Source organism: Megalobrama amblycephala, linkage group LG14 (genome assembly GCF_018812025.1).
Source record: "Megalobrama amblycephala isolate DHTTF-2021 linkage group LG14, ASM1881202v1, whole genome shotgun sequence".
Classification (NCBI taxonomy): Eukaryota; Metazoa; Chordata; class Actinopteri; order Cypriniformes; family Xenocyprididae; genus Megalobrama; species Megalobrama amblycephala.
The window spans coordinates 21558519-21577146 of NC_063057.1; the positions used below are offsets into that span (position 1 = coordinate 21558519).

Genomic DNA, 18628 nt, shown 5'->3' on the forward strand with positions numbered 1-18628 from the left:
GCTTTGACAATTGTTTAGTCACGCCAAGTAAAACACAATGCATATAATCTGGCACAAATCCATAAACCACATACAAATATGGTAAATTGACCAATGGTGAATATTGAGTGTTTAAGCTTTCTAATAACCCAATTTATTATGATTACAAAAACGTGATTGGGGAAAAATGGCAATAAAAAAAAAAGTGTCCCGCTACAGTTAGCAGGTTAATAGACCAGACTTACACAACTTTTGTTTGCTAGATCAGTTCCATTCATTATTTGTGTCTATTCTATATTCACATACAGAAATAATTTGTTTTTTCTTATTGTGTTCTGTGTGGCACTATTACTTCAAAATTAATGGATCTGTGCAGGATTTGAGCACATGGGGGGCCCTAAGGCAACAACAAGATATAGAGTACAATAACTCCCTAGAAACTGACAGAGCAAGGGTAAGTATAATAATACAAATGCAATATTACAATATTGCACATTTTTGCTGTCAGAAAAAATGACACATGTATGGATGATGGTTGCCCTTACAAAAAAAGTAGTGTGTTATTATTAGAAACAAACAAAAAAAAAACCTCAGGTTTAGAACAACTTGAGGGTGAGTAAAATGATGACAGAATTTTCACTTTTGGATGAACTGCCCCTTTAATACTTTGTGGTTTTCTTTTTGGTTCATACATTTTCAAATGTATTTATTACAATAAATACAATAAATACTTTAATACTTTGTGGTTTTCTTTTTGGTTCATACATTTTCAAATGTAACAGGAGATAAGAAGGAGACTGATGCAAGAGTGTGAAAGGCGACGGAGAAAAGTATATTCAAATTTAATGAAGCTGGAAGGCTAGTTATCCAAGTTATTTTTTTCTGTGTATGTAACTGAAAATTTTGAACTTTTTAAAAAGACAATAGATGATCGCCTGAGGCACATATCGGCTATGTATTTTATGTGACAGTGTCACATAGTCCCTCCCCCTTAGCTTACGTCACCTCGGGAAAGAAACTAGTCCTTAAAAAGGTACTGTCAACCATTGTCCATGTAGTGGGTATCCTCTTGAATGTGTGTCTTAAAATGTTTTTGTAATAAATTAGGTAAAACTAGGCCTTCCCACAGAGGCACTAGTCTGCCGGAGGAATCTATGGGAACACTAGAGAGAGGTGGAAACAGATACCAGCCTGGATGTCCTTGGGTCGGTGACGCCATTCCTCCCAAGGTCCTGTAGCATCCAGCCTTCCTGGCACGCCACTCCCCCCGGCATTTCCTCCTATCCGGCTTGTGGGTTTCTTTGGTGGATGATGTTGATGATGAACGGAGATGAGGTGGATGATGAGGTGGCTGTAGTTATTTTTGTAGTTATCAGACGTTGAACATGGAAAATGGTACTGAGCTTAACTCTCTTTGAACAACATTGTAAATGTTACTTGGAGCCTGCATGAAAGGGGCCTGAGTAACTTTCAATGTCGGCTGTAAAAGAAGTATGTACATGTGTTGTCTCAAATTAACTTCGATGTCAGATTTAACTTGCTGACAAATCAGTTGTTGAACATTAACTTGGAGCCTGAATAAATGGGGCCTAGGTTGTACATAAACCCTTTATACTTGGTGCCTTCCTTAGCCCACACAGATATCGCTGATTAAACTCATAGTTTGTATGGGTGACGGTTGTATGGGTTTGTATTTCCCGTGTCACATTAAGCACTGTTCAATATCTCTTAGAGTCTGCATGAACGGGACCTAAGGTGATATTGATCTTTTTGCCATCTATTATGTGAAATACACATGCAACCTCCCTGGTCAATGTTTATGTGGATAGTTTCTGGATCTTTTAGTTTCTTTAATCTATAGATTAAATTTTTCACATGTTAAGTTGCAACATGGTTAAACAGTTAACATCCATGGTTAGTTGGATTTTATATTATAGACATTGAGTTACTGAAATGTTACAGTAATACATTAATATAGTATTTTTAAGTTGTTATAAAAAGGCCTGGGCGAAATGTTTATATTTACAGTTGTTCCTATCGCCCACCCTCAGTTTTCACCATTGTATATTGTTTTATCAGTGTTGTATCGGTCGTATGTTCTCTATTTATTTCATGTCTTGTCCCGTGGTTTTGTAGTGTCTTGTATGTTTGTCCCGTGTTATATGTTCCCACTCCTGGTCTGCACCTTGTCGTGGTGAGTGGGCTTTTAACAAAGACAGGCCACACTGAATTCTACCATTATTTTTTTTAACCTTGTCATCTTTCTCTCATGTAGGGTGTGCTTGTGTGTGTGCTTTGTCAGTAACAATAACCATTTTGTCTGTTGATATAACAGAAGAGCTGATCGCAGTATCCAGCCACCAGATGTGGAGCGTTCTGATCCCAGCTTCCATCATAGCTCTTTATCTTCTGTCGTCACACTATTGCTTTGCTTAGTTTTTTTTTTACTTGTACTCCACCTTTTTTCCACACACATCCACATGAACACCCCATATGTGAAGTTACAGTTCAGCTCTATTTCTTTAATTAAAGGATTAGTCCACTTTCAAATAAATTTTTCCTGATAATTTACTCACCCCCATGTCATCCAAGATGTTCATGTCTTTCTTTCTTCATTTGAAAAGAAATTAAGGTTTTTGATGAAAATATTCCAGGATTTTTCTCCTTATAGTGGACTTCAATGGACTCCAAATGGTTGAAGGTGAAAATTACAGTTTCAGTGCAGCTTCAAAGGGCTTTAAATGATACCAGACAAGGAATAAGGGTCTTTACAAATCGAAACAATAGGTCATTTAAAAAAAAAAAAAATGTAAATGTACATGCTTTATATAAACAAATGATCACCTTTGTAAGTGCTTCCATTTTCCGTATTCTTCAAAAAGCTTACACTGTATGTCCTACGCCTTCCCTATTCTACTTAAGGAAAAAATGTAACTGCCACTGCGTTCGTTCCGTACGTAGAATAGGGAAGGCGTAGGACATACTGTGTAAGCGTAGCGGTTTTGGCGGAAGGACTTACAAAGGCGATCTTTTGTTTATATAAAGCATATACAGTTGTTGTTGTTTTTATTCTTTTTTTTAAATGAGTGATGGTTTCTCTAGATAAGACCCTTATTCCTCGTCTGGTATCGTTTAAAGCCCTTTGAAGCTGCACTGAAACTGTAATTTTGACCTTCAACCGTTTGGAGTCCATTGAAGTCCACTATAAGGAGAAAAATCCTGGAATGTTTTCATCAAAAACCTTAATTTCTTTTCGACTGAAGAAAGAAAGACAAGAACATCTTAGATGACATGGGGGTGAGTAAATTATCAGGAATTTTTTTTTAAAGTGAACTAATCCTATAAAGGGATAGTTCACCCAAAAATGAAAATTCTGTCATCATTTTCTCAACCTCAAGTTCTTTCAAACCTGTCAGAATTTATTTGTGCGTAGGAAAAAAAATACTATGGTAGTCAGTGGCTGCTGAGATCTGCTTGGTTACAAACATTCTTCCAAATATCTTCCTTTGTGTTCAGCAGAACAAAACAAATTCATACAGGTTTGGAACAACTTGAGGGTGAGTAAATGATGACACGAGTAAATGATTCTCTTTAAGTGGGAAAAATCGTTTATCACACTTTAAATTAACTTCATAAAGCAATAAAACAAAAAAATCAATGCATGCCATAAAAAGTGCTCAAACAATTTATTTTAAAAGTTAAAATAAAGAAGACTGCCAGGGTTAATTCAGTCTTTAGGTTTTTGCTGCAGAGTCCATGGGAAGATAGGCGATGATGGATGGTGGTGAGAGGGATAAAGGGTGGGAATGGGAATAGAGATGAGGAAGAGCAGAGCTGGTAACAGTGTTATGGCTACAGGTGTTGCGTAAAAAACCTCAACATTAGCCTTGATGGTCTTTGGCTTAACAAAATGGCCTAAAGGCCAAATTCAAAAGCAGTGACACTGCCCACTGTAAACAGTTCACTACGTTTGTAAGTGGTGTTTAAGGCAGTCAGCTACTGTACTTAAAAACATATCGGCTGCGTCCGAAACCGCCTACTTCTCTACTATTTAGTAGGGGAAAAGCAGTAGGCGAGCGAATAAGTATGTCAGAAGCAAAAAGAGTAGGCGAAAATTACCTGGGTGACGTACTAATTCTCGCGAGATTCGGCCGTGCGCCTACTTAAAGTGCGTCCGAAAACGCCTACTTACCTTCTTTATAATAGGGAAAAAGCAGTAGGCTAGAAATTAAGTATGTCAGAAACCTCAGTAATCATTAATGAGTAGTCGAGAAGTTCCCGGATGGCCTACTACTTCCGCCCAGATTCTGAAGTGTTCCTCGCTGGATACTTTTCTATCCCAGGAGGCCACGGGAGAGAATACGTCATAATCAAACACAGAGGAGGAAAGCGACGCGGATGCTGTCAAATGTGAGTATTGAAAACCAAAAACATGGTTCTTGTGTTAAAGTCACATTTGTTGAACTACTGTAGAGTAAACTGCTGAATGTGTAAAGATGCTAGACAGTATAGTTGTGATTTTACTGTAAAAACATGTTTTATTTTGTATAGATAACAGGGAGCTCTAGTAAACACACATAACTTAATTCTCCGAAGAGGATACATCTTAAAGATGCTTACTAAATGTTTATTTAACATCTGACAGGAAAATATTAAGAATATATAAAGTATTATGACTTATGCATGATGGATTATGTTCCATGAGTGATGTGTGTGTGTGCTATTATGTAGAATTCACTGTTGTCTACACTGTTTACATTACATGAATGCAAGTAATGTAAATAAACAAATGTACACTTAACTAGACAGACATAAGTTATCTATTTTATTTGTCCGTTAGTACTTTTAATAAAACAAGGAACATATGTGTTGGATAAAAAGTGAGTTAAAACAAATCTTCAACTACCTCAAAATTTAAGGATTTGTAGATTTGAGCACATAAATCTCAGAGGAAACTTGAATCTTGTCTGATGTTACAGGGACAGAAATTAATACAAAGTCTATTTAAATCTTAAGTTGTAGTTTATTTTAATTATTGTAATTTCAAACAGAGTTATTACAGTACTTTTCTGATTCTTGATGTCTGTGCATTTGTTGCAGAGCTTTGTGTTGGAGCAGGACCTGTGAGGAAAGATGACAGTGGCATTTGTGAAGAAAAAAAAAAAAAAAAAAGGAAAACCTGAAACAAAAATATAAAGATCATTTTGATACTTCTAATACAGAAATCAGATAACATTGTACTGCTAAAATGACTGCTTTTGTATTATGTTTGTAGGATGCGAAATGTCCTCAGACTGGTGTGAGCACTGAGGATGGAGAGACACAGCAGATCCTGGGAATGGTTCCGTGTCATGGATGAGACTCTCCATCACTCCTCCTGCCCTTACTGCCTCATCTGACCTGATGTTGATGTGATTTCTTCATCCTCAGTGAGTCCAGAGCCAGCGAGAGCATCTAGACAAAGACCAAAGGACAGTGAGGATGTGATTTTGATCAAGTTTGTTCTGCTGGTTTCAGTTCATACACTGGAGCTTCAAAAGCATCATCAAATAATGTCATGAAGCTTCTGGATGTCAGGCTCCATTGACTGATATTGTAGAAACTACCTGGACAAACTTGATCAAAATCAACTTTTGTCTTCAGGAAAAAAAAAAAAAAATGAACACAGGGATTGAACAGCGTGAAGGCAAGTGAATAATGACTGAATTTATTTGTTTGGGTGAACTAACCCTTTATGCCTCCAAATAGCGTTTGTGCTCGAAACACTAACAAAAAAGGATTTAAAAAAATCAAATTTACATTTGGCAGATGCTGTTATCTAAAGTGACTAACAGTGCTCTTATTACAGGGATGATCCCGTTGGAGCAACCTGGAGTAAAGTGTCTTGATCAAGGACACACTGGTGGAGACACTGCAGAGATCAAACCAGCAACCTTCTGCTGACCAGCTCAGTGGTTTAGGCCACTACACCACAAACGTAATGAAGCTACAAAAGAAATCATCATGTAATTGTAAAAATATGAAATGAAGTATGGCAAGAAACTGAATGCTGACGTGAATGAATTGTAAAATGTTTTAATCTGTTTATTCAGTCATGCTGATGGAGAGCACATGAATGTTTGCAGCAGACACAGCAGAGCCAGATTGTCTCGCACATCTTTTCCCACTCCTGCTTCAAGCTTGTGGGGTTCAGAGGATCATCATCATGGTCTTCCTCATCCTCTGGATCAACGATGTCCCCATTGAGAAGAGCAGCGGTGAGGGACATGATGGATGAAGGTGTTCATCAGCTGCTTCATCAGAATAAAGCTGCAGAATCGGCACAGCTGTGTGAGATGAGAGCAGGACTGTAAATACGTGATTGTTAGAGCAATACGTTTGAATGAAGCTTTGTTTCGTGTGTTGTTGACTTGTACATGCATTTATTTAATTATTGTTATTATTACTTTTATTAATTCTTTACTTATTAATTATGCTATTATCAGTAAATGTATATATTTTATTACTTCATGCTTTCATTGACTGTAAATGGAGATATATTCACATCAGCTGTATTTGTCTAGTGTGTGTTCATGCACAGCTGTCATAAAACAAAACATTACATTACAATTTGCTTGTTTTACTAAAGAAGTAATATGAAAAGTAATATAATCAAGTTTTGGTTTATGGTTAATGTTGGGGTGTGCTAGCAAAGCAATTCATTCTGAGGTAATCTTAATTTCAAGTAGATTTTACTTACATTTTTTGAGTATAAAATCAACAGTCTTCTTCAAAGGCGAGATCTTCGAGCAGCTGCTGATGTCTTCTTTGGCTTCAGACATTATTAACACTGAGGAAAACTGCACTAGGTAGGGCTGTGGAGTTACTGGTGCTGTGAGGTGTTAGTGCACCTGTCGCTCATCTTTATTTTATTGCAGGACCTATAATAACATACAAGATCAGGGAAAATACCAGTTGTATCTTTAACAATGAACAATAATAATGAAAAAAAAAAAAAGTGTTTGTATACATCATCGTTTGAAATTATATACAAACAAAGCATGATGACAAGGTTAAATATTTTGAATACATCATAATGCATAAAAGTATTTATTTTATTTATTATTTGTAAGCCTGAGGGATGAAACTAAGAGCTAATTCAACAAGAAAATGTGGAAAAAATTTGATTTATGCTTGTGGATGGACATTTTTGCATATAAAATAAAGAAATTAATAACATTCACACGAATTTGGGTATTTGTAACAAAAAATAAACTCGCATTATAAAAATATAAGAACTTTAAATTAACCCAAAATATATTAGTTGTAGCCTACTACAATTACAAAATTACTGGCAGCTGTTTCTTCAACAAGACCACAAAATAAGCAGTTTAATCAATATCAAGATATTAACAGATAGAAGAGTGACAGGTTTAATTCTTCTAAGTTTTGCGCTTGTGATAACGTCGTAGGTCACGTGATAACCTCAACATGGCGGATTATTTTCGGATCTCGCATACTCAACGAGATTTGGCTGTTAAGTACCTACTCTTTTGGCGCTCGTTAAGTAAGTACTTAATGAAATTAAGTACCTACTCATTGAGTAGGCGGTTTCGGACGCAGCCAGTCTGTCTGTCTGCTTGTATGTTGTATTGTTCTATCTATCTGTCAGTCAGTCTGTCTGTCTGTGTGAGATGATTAAATGTGCTTTTCTTTGGCTAACTATTTATACCTGAAAATTTTATAATGCACTCACCTGATTAGCTGCTTTTGCACGATCTGGGGCATGTTTTAGGGTCGTGGCAATCATCTCCTCCACACTCTGCGATTTTTGGTGTGGGTATGCCTTACTGCAGGCACCTTGATTTAATACAGAGATCACAGTTATTAAAATAGGAACTAGAAATTAGAATTAGAAAAAAAGCAGCATTTTCCAAAAGCATCAAACATTGATCTTATTCAAGTCCTCTTTGCATGGAAGTAACACAAACTTCCATAGCACATTTGTGGCTTGGGTAAAAAGGAGTTCATCCTTCAATCCAGAGAGCAAGAAAATGTCTAGCTGTGATGATGGTAGGGGATAGACAAAAAGATCTGTCTTGTTCCTAAATCTTTTGTACACGATTAAGGTTTCTCCTGTGTTCCTCGACCACCAGGTTTTGCACAACAACAACATCGGTGTTTTTCAGCTGGACACAGTTATTCCCAGTGCAAATCTGCACAGAGAAGTGAGCAAACTGCATTTTTGAATACTGCTCTTTCACATTTAGACCATTTGGGACTGGGCCATTGTCATGTGGTCTTTGTAGTGTCTTCTCTGCATCTGACTGCATTGTTCGCATGGCCTCTTTTTCTGACAGTCTTCGTATGACTTGTGCTAAAGGTTTGTTTGGTTTTCTCATCATTCGTTTAATTTGGCCAAGGGAAATTCTCAAAGGGAAAACAAGAGATGTTGTCAAGTACCCCAAATGCTTGTACATCATGAATAAAAAGAGTCAAGCAATGCATGTTGTAAGTCATGGTTTCTTTTCCATACAGTCTGCTGCAGTGCTTCCACAAACAAAACCAGGAGGTTTCCAGCATAGTCTGCGTAGTCTGCACACAAGGATGGACTTAGAAAGATGGTCATAGCAACTGAAAGCAGCATGAAGTTTTCATACATCGCCTTTGGAATATTTCCTTTCAAACAGACTGGTGCAGTGTACAAGAGGAATATACGAAATTCAGTAGCCTTCCAGCGGTCTGACTCGATTACAGATCTCGGTTTTCTGTTAATTTCTGACGGCGCATGAGGTCGTAGCTCTGTCAGTTGTGAAGAAACATTTCTGACAAACGCTGGACCTAAACGAGTCTTCAGTGGCCCTTTCTGCCATAGAGAGATGAGTTTGTGTGTAACCCCCAAACATACAAGGTGCATGTAGTCAAGAGGAAATGATATCACCAAACCAATGGACAGTGATTCTAAAGGTGTTTTCCCACTGTAGTGCGAGTCCTCAGAAAGAGAATCAAAATGGTCATGGTTAGACCTCAGACAGGCTGCTGTTTCTGGAAAGATCATACGGTTATTGTGGTAAACTCCCTTTTGACAGCATTTGTCACATCCATAGTACCCATTGTGACCCTTAGAATTTCTGATGAAGGCCCTTGCAGGTGCATCACAAACAATGGCAGAGATCTGGACCCTAATATTTCTGGTCTTCAAAAAAGAAACCTTCTTTTTCAAGATGCTGCATTTCCTCAACAAAGTCTTGTAGGAAATCAAGACTGGCTGGTTTTTTTCTCCCCAAAAAACATCCCAATGACGAATGGCAACTTGTTTGTCTGGACCCCATCATTGTAGTTTTCTACAAGGCCTAAAATAGGCCAGAATTGAGAGTTTGAGCTCTTGTATAGAGGAAGGCCATCTATATTAACTTGCAGGGACACTGACTGACACATTGGATGAACAACTGATGTTGTGAGGTGGGACAACAGACCGTGTTCAATGCCAGCATGAAAATAAGTCCCCCAGAGACTTCTTTTATTTCCACCACTGATTTTGTTTTCAGCAAAGTCCGTGAATCTTTAGGAAGGCCTAATTCAGGTAATTTGTTGCACAAAATCTTGAGTAGTTCAGTCAGTGATGAATGTGGAATTTGTTTCCTGACAGCCCAATCAGAAAGTAATGCTCTGATATCATCCTCCTCATCTGTGCTTTCATCATTGCTGTCCTCTGTGTTCCCAGCAAAGCTCTCACTAGCTCCTCCCTCACTGCTGCTTAGTGTTCAATCATATACTGACTCCACTCTATTGTTGGACTCTGGTGTTGTAAGAGCCACTTCCTCAAAATTGCTTATGTTGTGACAGTCAAGTCTCTCCTCAGTTATTTCATCATCTGTTTCTACAGATGCTGACTGCAGTTTTTGCAAATCTTGCTCAACTCCTCTTTGAATTTTTCTGCGTTTACTCCAGTAACTGGACATGTTACCTGGAGATAAACACTTCTGAATATATCTGTAAAGGAAATCAAATGATAGCATCAACACTGGGATGTTGATGATCATGTTATCACTAATAATTGCTTTAAAAAAATTAAATTGTAAATATTTGCAAAGGTGTCCACTGATGTGGTCACAGGCACAGCCATTTAAAATGTATACACCCATAGTAGTGGCAAAATAAATTATTGCTAAATTTGTTTGATTATGTTCTATGAAAATGATATAAGCTTATATGCAGGTCTCCAGGAGAAACTGGCAGCTATGAGATTTGATGTGCCCCATGGACGCACCAATATTAAGCATAACATCACTGCAGCTTTTGTTGACCAAGAGCAGACATGGCATAATTGTAATATACATTTTTTTTAAGGGTTAGTTAGTTTTTAGTTGGTGATGCCAGAGACCTAAAGGGGAGGGGACTATCATATGGATGTAAGTGGGGAAAAACTGCCCAGGTAAAAAAATAAAAATACATTTTTATAATGTTTTTAAAGTGCTCTATTTTCACACACTAATTTTGTACTTAATATACAAAAAATTTGTATTTAGTACTTCTTAAGTACAAAACTAGTGTGTTAAAAACAGATACTGCACAACCCCTTCAAGCAATATCATGCATAATGTCAACAGCGTAATTCTCTGAAGAATGAAAAAACTGTAATGAATTGAGTGGACAACTTCTCTTAAGGCCAAACAGTGGTGCAAGAGTGGGATCTTGTGCCAGAGCATTGCAATGTTCTGAATATAGCTCCTTTGTTCCAATTATCAAATCTGGGTCATCTACACTAAATATAGACTGCAACTTTGTTTTGTCAGTTAAGCAAAACCGGCAACAAGTAGGTTGCACTGAACGACTCAACCATACCAAGCAGTCCATGTAAAGCTAAATTGTCACCAGTAACCTGAATGACAGAACCCTGTAACATAGTATCTGAGAAGGGCACATTGATTTCCCTTTGATTCCAGAATTTTCAGATCCTCTACCAGAGGCTGTAAGATTGGTTCAAAGCCATATTTTTTCAAGTCTACTGAATGGAAAAGGGCCACAAGATGGATGTTCATTAAAACAGAATTGATCTTGGGGGCAAATTTCTTAAAATAAAATAAAACAACCAAGTTTGTGTATTCCTTTTTTGGATCCAAGTGGATTTGCAGTTCGAAATCGTCGTAATATAACTGTATTTGAAGAGCATGCTCTTTTTGACCAAATAACATATGCTTTTTGAAGTAAGAACCATCATTAATGTCTTTGTAAATACCATCTTGATGACTTTTAACCTGCTGGAAAAAGTGGCAAAGTTCAGAATTTGTAAACATAGACTCAAGAGTTCCTAAAATGGGCACATAGACAAATTTGTCATTGACAGGAACTTAACTGTATAATCCTGTAGTTTTATCTTTGCGCACATCATAGCGCACACCAAGAGCATATTCCACCAGTTCAACAATTTTCCATTTTTTCTCAAAGTGTCTCTGTCTCTTTGTTTCAGTATTAAGGCAAGAGAAAGGATTTTCTAGCTGGTGAAAACATTCTTTAACTTTGTCTAGGGTTTGCAAAGGCACCTCTGATGAAAGACATTTTAGAACAGTGTCTCTTGCTTGAGCGTGAACATCACTTACAAGTTCTTCCATTGAACCAACTAAACATTGAACAGTATTTTCAGAGACTCCAGCTGCTTGTACTTGAGCAACAATAGCACTACACATATCCGTTAGTTGCCGATTTTCAACAGGAGTCTGAAAAGTGACTGGAGGATCCTCAGTTAGGGTATCAGAAACAGGAACATTGATACCACTACCAACGTTCTCAGCAGTACCTGAGGCTACACAGTCTCTGTGCACTCCCAAAATATGTTTCTTGAACCCATAATATGTATAAAACACAGATGAACATCCAGGTTCGCCACATTTCAACCGTAATGAATGCCCTGGGTACAAACCATGATGAAACTTCAGATGCTGAAACAAACTTGAATAACTTCTGTGGTGTACCTTGCAAAGGAAGCATGAGAACATTTGAGCAAGACGCTGGGCGCTGGGAGTCAAACCTCAGTGTTGTGAATTCTCACACGGATTTCTTTGACCCTTGGACTTTCCTTGGCAATGCCCACATCAATGCCATACACCGTTGTTTGAATGAACGTGTAGAAGATGCACAAGGCCTCATCATACGACACAAAGACAAAGTGCGCCTTAAAGAGTTCATCAAAGGCTGCAACAGCTGTCTGCGTCATGCAGGGAATGGCCTTCTGGTCCAGGATGATGTAAAACTTCTGAATGCTACTCCTCTTTTCTCCAACACAGAGGAGGAAGGGCTGTGTAGATCCAACTTGCTCAAGAAATGTCTTGATGTCTTGAAGAGCATATGATGAGAGATTTTATAGTGTGCAGTTTTTTTTTATAACAGCTAACAGATCTTTCATGTTCAAATTCACAAAAAAAAGTCTTTACATTTTTAAAATGTATTATGTTGAGATCTACATTAACCAAAATTAACAAATGCAGTGCAAGTATTGTTCAGTGTGTTTCAGTAACAAATGAAATCTTACTGTAATGCGTTTATGAAATCGTTTCACCCTTGAATTGTAGATGTAAGAAGATTTTAATGTGAGATGTGAAGAGAGTTTTCTGCTCAATTAGGGCGATTGGCTGAGATATACAGGGATACCCGCCATCCCCTAGGATCCAGAAATTCTCAGGTGGGTAAAGCTGCTGGCAAAATAGTGGACTGTTTTTCAGAACTCTGGAATCATGAACTGAACCTGGGTATCCTACGAAGATGTCTAAAAACTTGCCTCTGTGGTCACAAACTGCTAAGAGCTGAATTGAGTAAAACAGTTTGCGGTTGAGGTAGCACTGAGCATCTGTACTAGGTGGCTTGATTCTCACTTGGCACCCATCAATGCTTCCTACAGCATTTTTGAAAGCTGCAGATTCAGCGAGGTGAGCAAACCCATCTCCAACCTTTTGCAATTCTTCTGCAGCTTGGAAATGAATCATCTGGGCTCTTTTGCAAACTATCTTATTTGCCACACGGTGAACAATTTCATGTACAGTGGAGCGGGGAATATCAAAGGCTCTGGATACGACCCGATAGGAAGTTGCGCTGGCCAACCAGAACACAAAAACAAGCACTTCCAGCTCATGTCCCCATCCATGATCATAATGGTCACGCAGGAATGAGAACAGATGTGTTAGTGTCTGCCTTGTAAGCCTGTAGTCTGGCCTTACATCACTAACTCCATCATAAAAAAATGGAGAGAACTGGCATGTTATGAACAACAGTCAAGATGGCATTCCAGGGGCCAGTTTACGACAGGGCCCCTCTCTAACTGCTGGTGTGTAAGAAGATGTGCCACACCGTGATTGGATCTTTGGTGAATGAATATAAACAAATGTTCAGCAACATCAGATAAGATGTTGGGACAACTACCAGACACCTCTTCCAGAGCAGAAAGGGGGACCTTCTGCACCCACCAAAACCAAGGAGAGGACATCTCATTGGACGATACATTGACTCTAACCACCAAACTCATTCCTAAAGTTTAGGCAAGGACTGCCATAAAAATTCCTTCAGGACCCCCTGGATAGAGCAGCCGTTACTGAAATAAAGAGAGGCCACAGAGATCTATCTAAATCCATTCATACCTATGTTTGGAGGCCTTAATTTGATCTAAACTGCATCACATCCACTCCATCTTCATGCAAAGCACAGTTTATGCTAATGGTTACTGACTGTTAAAACAACAGGTCTTGGGACAGACCTGTTCACAGATAAACAAATGCATGGATGATAATTTAACCATTTCATAGTGTGTTTGGTGTCTATCTGTTCCCTACGATGCCTTAAATAATTTGAAAGAGGTTTGGAAAAGAAATAATGCATGGGTAAAATGTTAAAGACACTATTTTAACACTGTACTTTATGCTATGCAAATGAGTTCCACACTAGGGTGGGCAACACCGGGGCTGCTTCAGATAACAGTGGACAATCACACTCCAGGACCGGCAAGGCACCACATTTCAATCTCCTCCTCATCAGAAAGGGATAAATATGTCCCTCGGGAAGACACACCCTTGTTCTGCATTTCCAGCTCGACGGGGAAGGAGACATTAACAGACACTCCACATCCTGAGTTTCTGACCTGACAAGGAAAGAGACTACAAGACGGTTAAGGTGAAGCTTTCGCAAGCAAAACCTTTTACATTGCTTCCAGCTGCTCTCTAGCTGCAAAAAAGGCCCCAGCATTGAGGGACTTCATCTGAACCTTATGGCTCCTACAGCAACGCAGCCCATTCCGCAAAGAACCTCTGCATCGGCAGACATTGACTGTACCACACGGCTCCTCAGCGACACAGCCAGCCTGCAAGGGAACCTGTGAAGATTCATCTGACCCAGCTGCCCAGTCCATCCTAAAGGACCCTCTTGGCGCAACCGAAGTTCAGCATCCTCCAGCCCAGCGTGGCACGACTACTGGATCGCAACTCCGTGCCCTCCCACTGCACGCAACCTGCATCATCAGTGGAAGACGTCTCTGCTACCGGATTGATCACCCGACTGTGTGGAACTTAAATATAAACTTACCAAACCTCTTTTCTAGAGACCTTGGCATTAGTTTATACACGCAGCATATGTTTTTCTAACCTGTTTAGATAACAGTAACTTGAGGTCAGCTTGTACAAATAATAGGGATATTATTTGTTGAATGATAAATAAGCAATTATTTATCACCATTTTACCAGGGCCATTAGGTGGCTTCCATAAGAAGCATTCCCATACGATTCTCTTCCATCCTACATTGTCCAACAGCATTGCATTTATCCATTCTGTGTTCACTTCATTTATTTGTTTCTTTGATTTAATTCAATATTCTGCTTTGATTATTATTTTATCATTTAGAAGTGCATACTCATTATTTCATTATTAATCGTTGTGGTATTTACTCTTGCATGTCTATTGTTAATAAATTTCATTGATTTTATTATAACTGTGTCTTCCTTGTGTTGATGATCAAAGACTCTACTAGTTGACCGACTCCCTCCATTTTAAATCGGAATTATTGAACAGCTCTTTTGGAGTGTTCTTAAATTGTTAAGATATTATTCTTAACTGGTGCCCCATATTACAAAGGAGGGAGGGGTCATCTGATACACTCATAACCACACCTTAAGTGACACATGATCAAAAATCACTACGTCACCGGTGAATGGAGCAAAATTCACTACACAAGTAAAGTGTGTTAAAGCACTTTACAATGGCGCCCATGAGCTTTACAGAGCTCTAATCTGCTGTTTTCACAGCAAGCCGTTTTTGTTTTGGTTGGTTTGTGATTTGGGCCGGTTCCTCTCTGTGTGTGTGTTGACTGTAGGCGATCAGTGTGTACTTCAGTCACACCGCAGCTGATCCTCTGTGTGCTTCAGCACAACATAAAGAGCTATCTTTTCCCTTCTAAAATAGTTTCACAGACGGACACTGCTTATTTTTCAAGATGTCATTCTGTCTGTGCATTATTGGATGCAGTCATTCCCTGTTCCCTGCTGACTGTCACAATCGCTGCATCACATGCCTTGGCATTCAGCATGCTTTTGTGGATAGTTCATATTTGCATTGTGCGAATATGACTATCTCAGTGTTGAGGTCTAGATTCTCGTTCCTTGGTTCTCAGGGGGCGGGAGCCCCCTCCCCTATGCCCTATTCTGCTGTTTTTTTCTAGTTCACGCCAGGAAGTGCAGTGTGTAGGCATGGTGACCTGAGGATTACTTTTAGGGCTTGCCCGCCTAGAACTTCTCCGTGGGCCCCTAAACCCCACACAGCAGCCAGTGGTGCTGCTGGAGGATCATACTGGTCTCTCTGTGGAGTGACCAGTTGTTTCCTTCGGTGCACCTGTTGATGAACAGATGTCGATCACGGCATAGGAAGGTGAGCCAGAGTCCTCTGGAGAGGAAGACTCGGCTGCGTTGCCTCCCTCTGGGACCCAGTCTGATCCAGAGCTGACAGCTATGCCTGCCCGGGCCGACAGTCAGGCTTGAGTGGAACCCTCCACCGTGACCTGAGACCTCTTGGCAGGACGATTGGTTTCTCGGGGCGACTCGCGCTGGTCCTCAGCATCCCGCCCTGATACCTTTCTTTCCGGAGGTGCATGAGGTGGTGACTAGATCATGGAAGATGCCTTATGGCGTCCGAACCCGGTCTGGTTCCTCCTCTGCCTTCACCACCTTGGATGGCGGGGCGGCTAAGGGGTACGTAGTTGAGCGCACTGTCGCGATGCAATTGTGTCCGACAGTCGCCGGCTGGAGGGGTGAACCGTGTCTCCCATCCCAGGCCTATAAATTCTCATTTAACCTGACGGAGAAAGCTTACAGAACCTGTGGACAGGCAGCCTCTGCCCTGCATGCCATGGCGCTGCTTCAGGTCTATCAAGCCAAGACGCTCATGGAAATGCCCCAGGATAGTCTTGATAAACAGCTTCTGGGGGAGCTGAGCACCGCCACCAACCTCGCTCTCCAGGTGACTAAGGTGATGACACTTTTAGTTGGTCAAGCAAAGGCCACTTTTGAAACTGGCAGACATGAAGGAGACCGATAAATATCAGTTCCTGGAGTCCCCCGTATCACAGGTCGGCCTATTCGCTGATGTCTGCTTCTGCATGGTCGAGTGCTGCTGGGTAAAGCTCTTGACTGTGCAGAAGCAGACAGAGGCTATTAAGCACATCCTGCCCTGCAGTAACTCCGCCTGCTCATCACCGAGGGCACCTGTATGCACTGTCCTCCGCCCCTGTTAAGACTGCAAAGCAGCAGCCTCCACCCGGCAGACAGCAGGATGCGGTGCGCCGCCCGCAGCCGAGCCAGGTGGACCTGAGATGGGCGACCTGAAGGAGAGGAATACAGCCCACAACCTCACAAAAAGAGCTGTTAACTCAAGAATGTACTGGTCCGTTCTGACAGCACTGCAACTGTTGCATAAATCAACCACCCTGGACGGTCTATGCTCCCGTCGCATGTCACAACTTGCCCGCGATTTTCTCTTTTGGAGACAGAAGTATCTGAGGTCGTTTTGTACCATTCACATCCCAGGTGCGCTCAACAGTGCAGCCGACGAGCTCTCACAGCAGCCTCCACTTCCAGGAGAATGAAGATTCCATCCCCAGGTGGTCAAACTGATTTGGCAGTGGTTTAGACTGCTCAGATAGATCTGTTTGCCCCCCGGACACAGCCCATTGCCAGTTGTTTTACTCCCTGACCAAGGGCACTCTTGGCACGGATGCACTGGCTCACAGCTAGCCCCGGGGTCTATGCAAGTTTGCATTTCCCCCAGTGAGCCTACTCACACAGCTTCTGTGCAAGGTCAGGGAGGACGAGGAGTCTTTAAGAAAGACCCTTAAGAAAGTACTCCTAGTTGCATTTGACCTCCATCAAGAGGGTAGAGGACACGTATTTTCTGTTGACGAATCGTGCCTGTTGTGTCAACCTTGATTTATTGCAATGTTGAGGTGTTCAGTTTTATTTTAATTTTAGAAAATAAACATTTCTCATGAATCAAATCAATTGTTTATTTTTACTGGCATTTCTCTCAGGTGTCGAGGACTAGTCATTGAGCCTACATTTAACATGAGTAAAATACAGATGAAAAAAAATTAAGATCAAAAAACAGATGCTCCAAGATTTTTACTCAAGTTGTATTGGAATGTCCCTTTTAACTTGTAATGGGAGTCATTTTTGCTGTCAGGTATATGTACTTTTACTCAAGTGTGGTTTTCAGATACTCTTTACACCTCTGCTCTTTCCACAGTGACGACTTCTAAAAGAGTTCTCTTTCGAGTGAATCCTCATATGGCACTTAAGGTCACCTGTAAATCTGAAACTTTTTTCACACTGATCACATGTAAATAGCTTCTCTCCAGTGTGAATATTCATGTGTTTCCTAAGGCCTTGTTCCTGTGTGAAGCCATTCCCGCACAGAGTGCAGGTGTAAGGCTTTTCTCCAGTGTGAGTTCTCATGTGGACTTTAAGGTTTCCTTTCTGTGTGAAACTCTGTCCACATTGTTCACAGGTGAATGAACTCTCGATCCAGTGTGAATTCTCATGTGGACTATAAGATTTCCTTTTGCAATGAAACTGTGTCCACACTCTTGACAGGTGTAAGGCTTTTCTTTAGTGTGAGTTCTCATGTGGTTTATAAGACTTCCTTTTGCAGTGAAACTCTTTCCACACTCTTGACAGGTGTAAGGCTTTTCTCTAGTGTGAGTTCTCATGTGGTTTATAAGACTTCCTTTTGCAGTGAAACTGTCTCCACACTCTTGACAGCTGTAAGGCTTTTCTCTAGTGTGAGTTCTCATGTGGTTTATAAGACTTCCTTTTACAGTGAAACTCTTTCCACACTCTTGACAGGTGTGAGGCTTTTCTCTAGTGTGAGTTCTCATGTGGTTTATAAGACTTCCTTTTACAGTGAAACTCTTTCCACACTCTTGACAGGTGTGAGGCTTTTCTCTAGTGTGAATTCGCATGTGGATTTTAAGGCTTCCTTTTTGACTGAAACTCTTTCCACATTGTTTACATTTGCGGATCATGAGGACTTTGTTTGCAGATTTTTTATCTATTTGTAGATTGTGTTTTGTGTTTACAAGTTGTAATATCCATTTGTGACTTTTAGTCTGTCCATTTTCAATGGTTTTGGCATCAATTTACCCCCA

General features: G+C 40.1%; 1 long non-coding RNA gene and 1 pseudogene across 1 annotated transcript; one reads left to right on the forward strand and one right to left on the reverse strand.

Annotated features, from left to right (window-relative positions):
• Positions 1–5198: 5198 nt before the first annotated feature.
• LOC125246057 lies at positions 5199–6211 on the forward strand. The gene is made up of 3 exons (XR_007179701.1): positions 5199–5408; positions 5828–5956; positions 6072–6211. It is a non-coding gene; the product is annotated as an uncharacterized LOC125246057 (long non-coding RNA).
• Positions 6212–17363: 11152 nt separating this feature from the next.
• Positions 17364–18628, reverse strand: part of LOC125246011 — a 186686-nt pseudogene continuing 185421 nt past the window's right edge.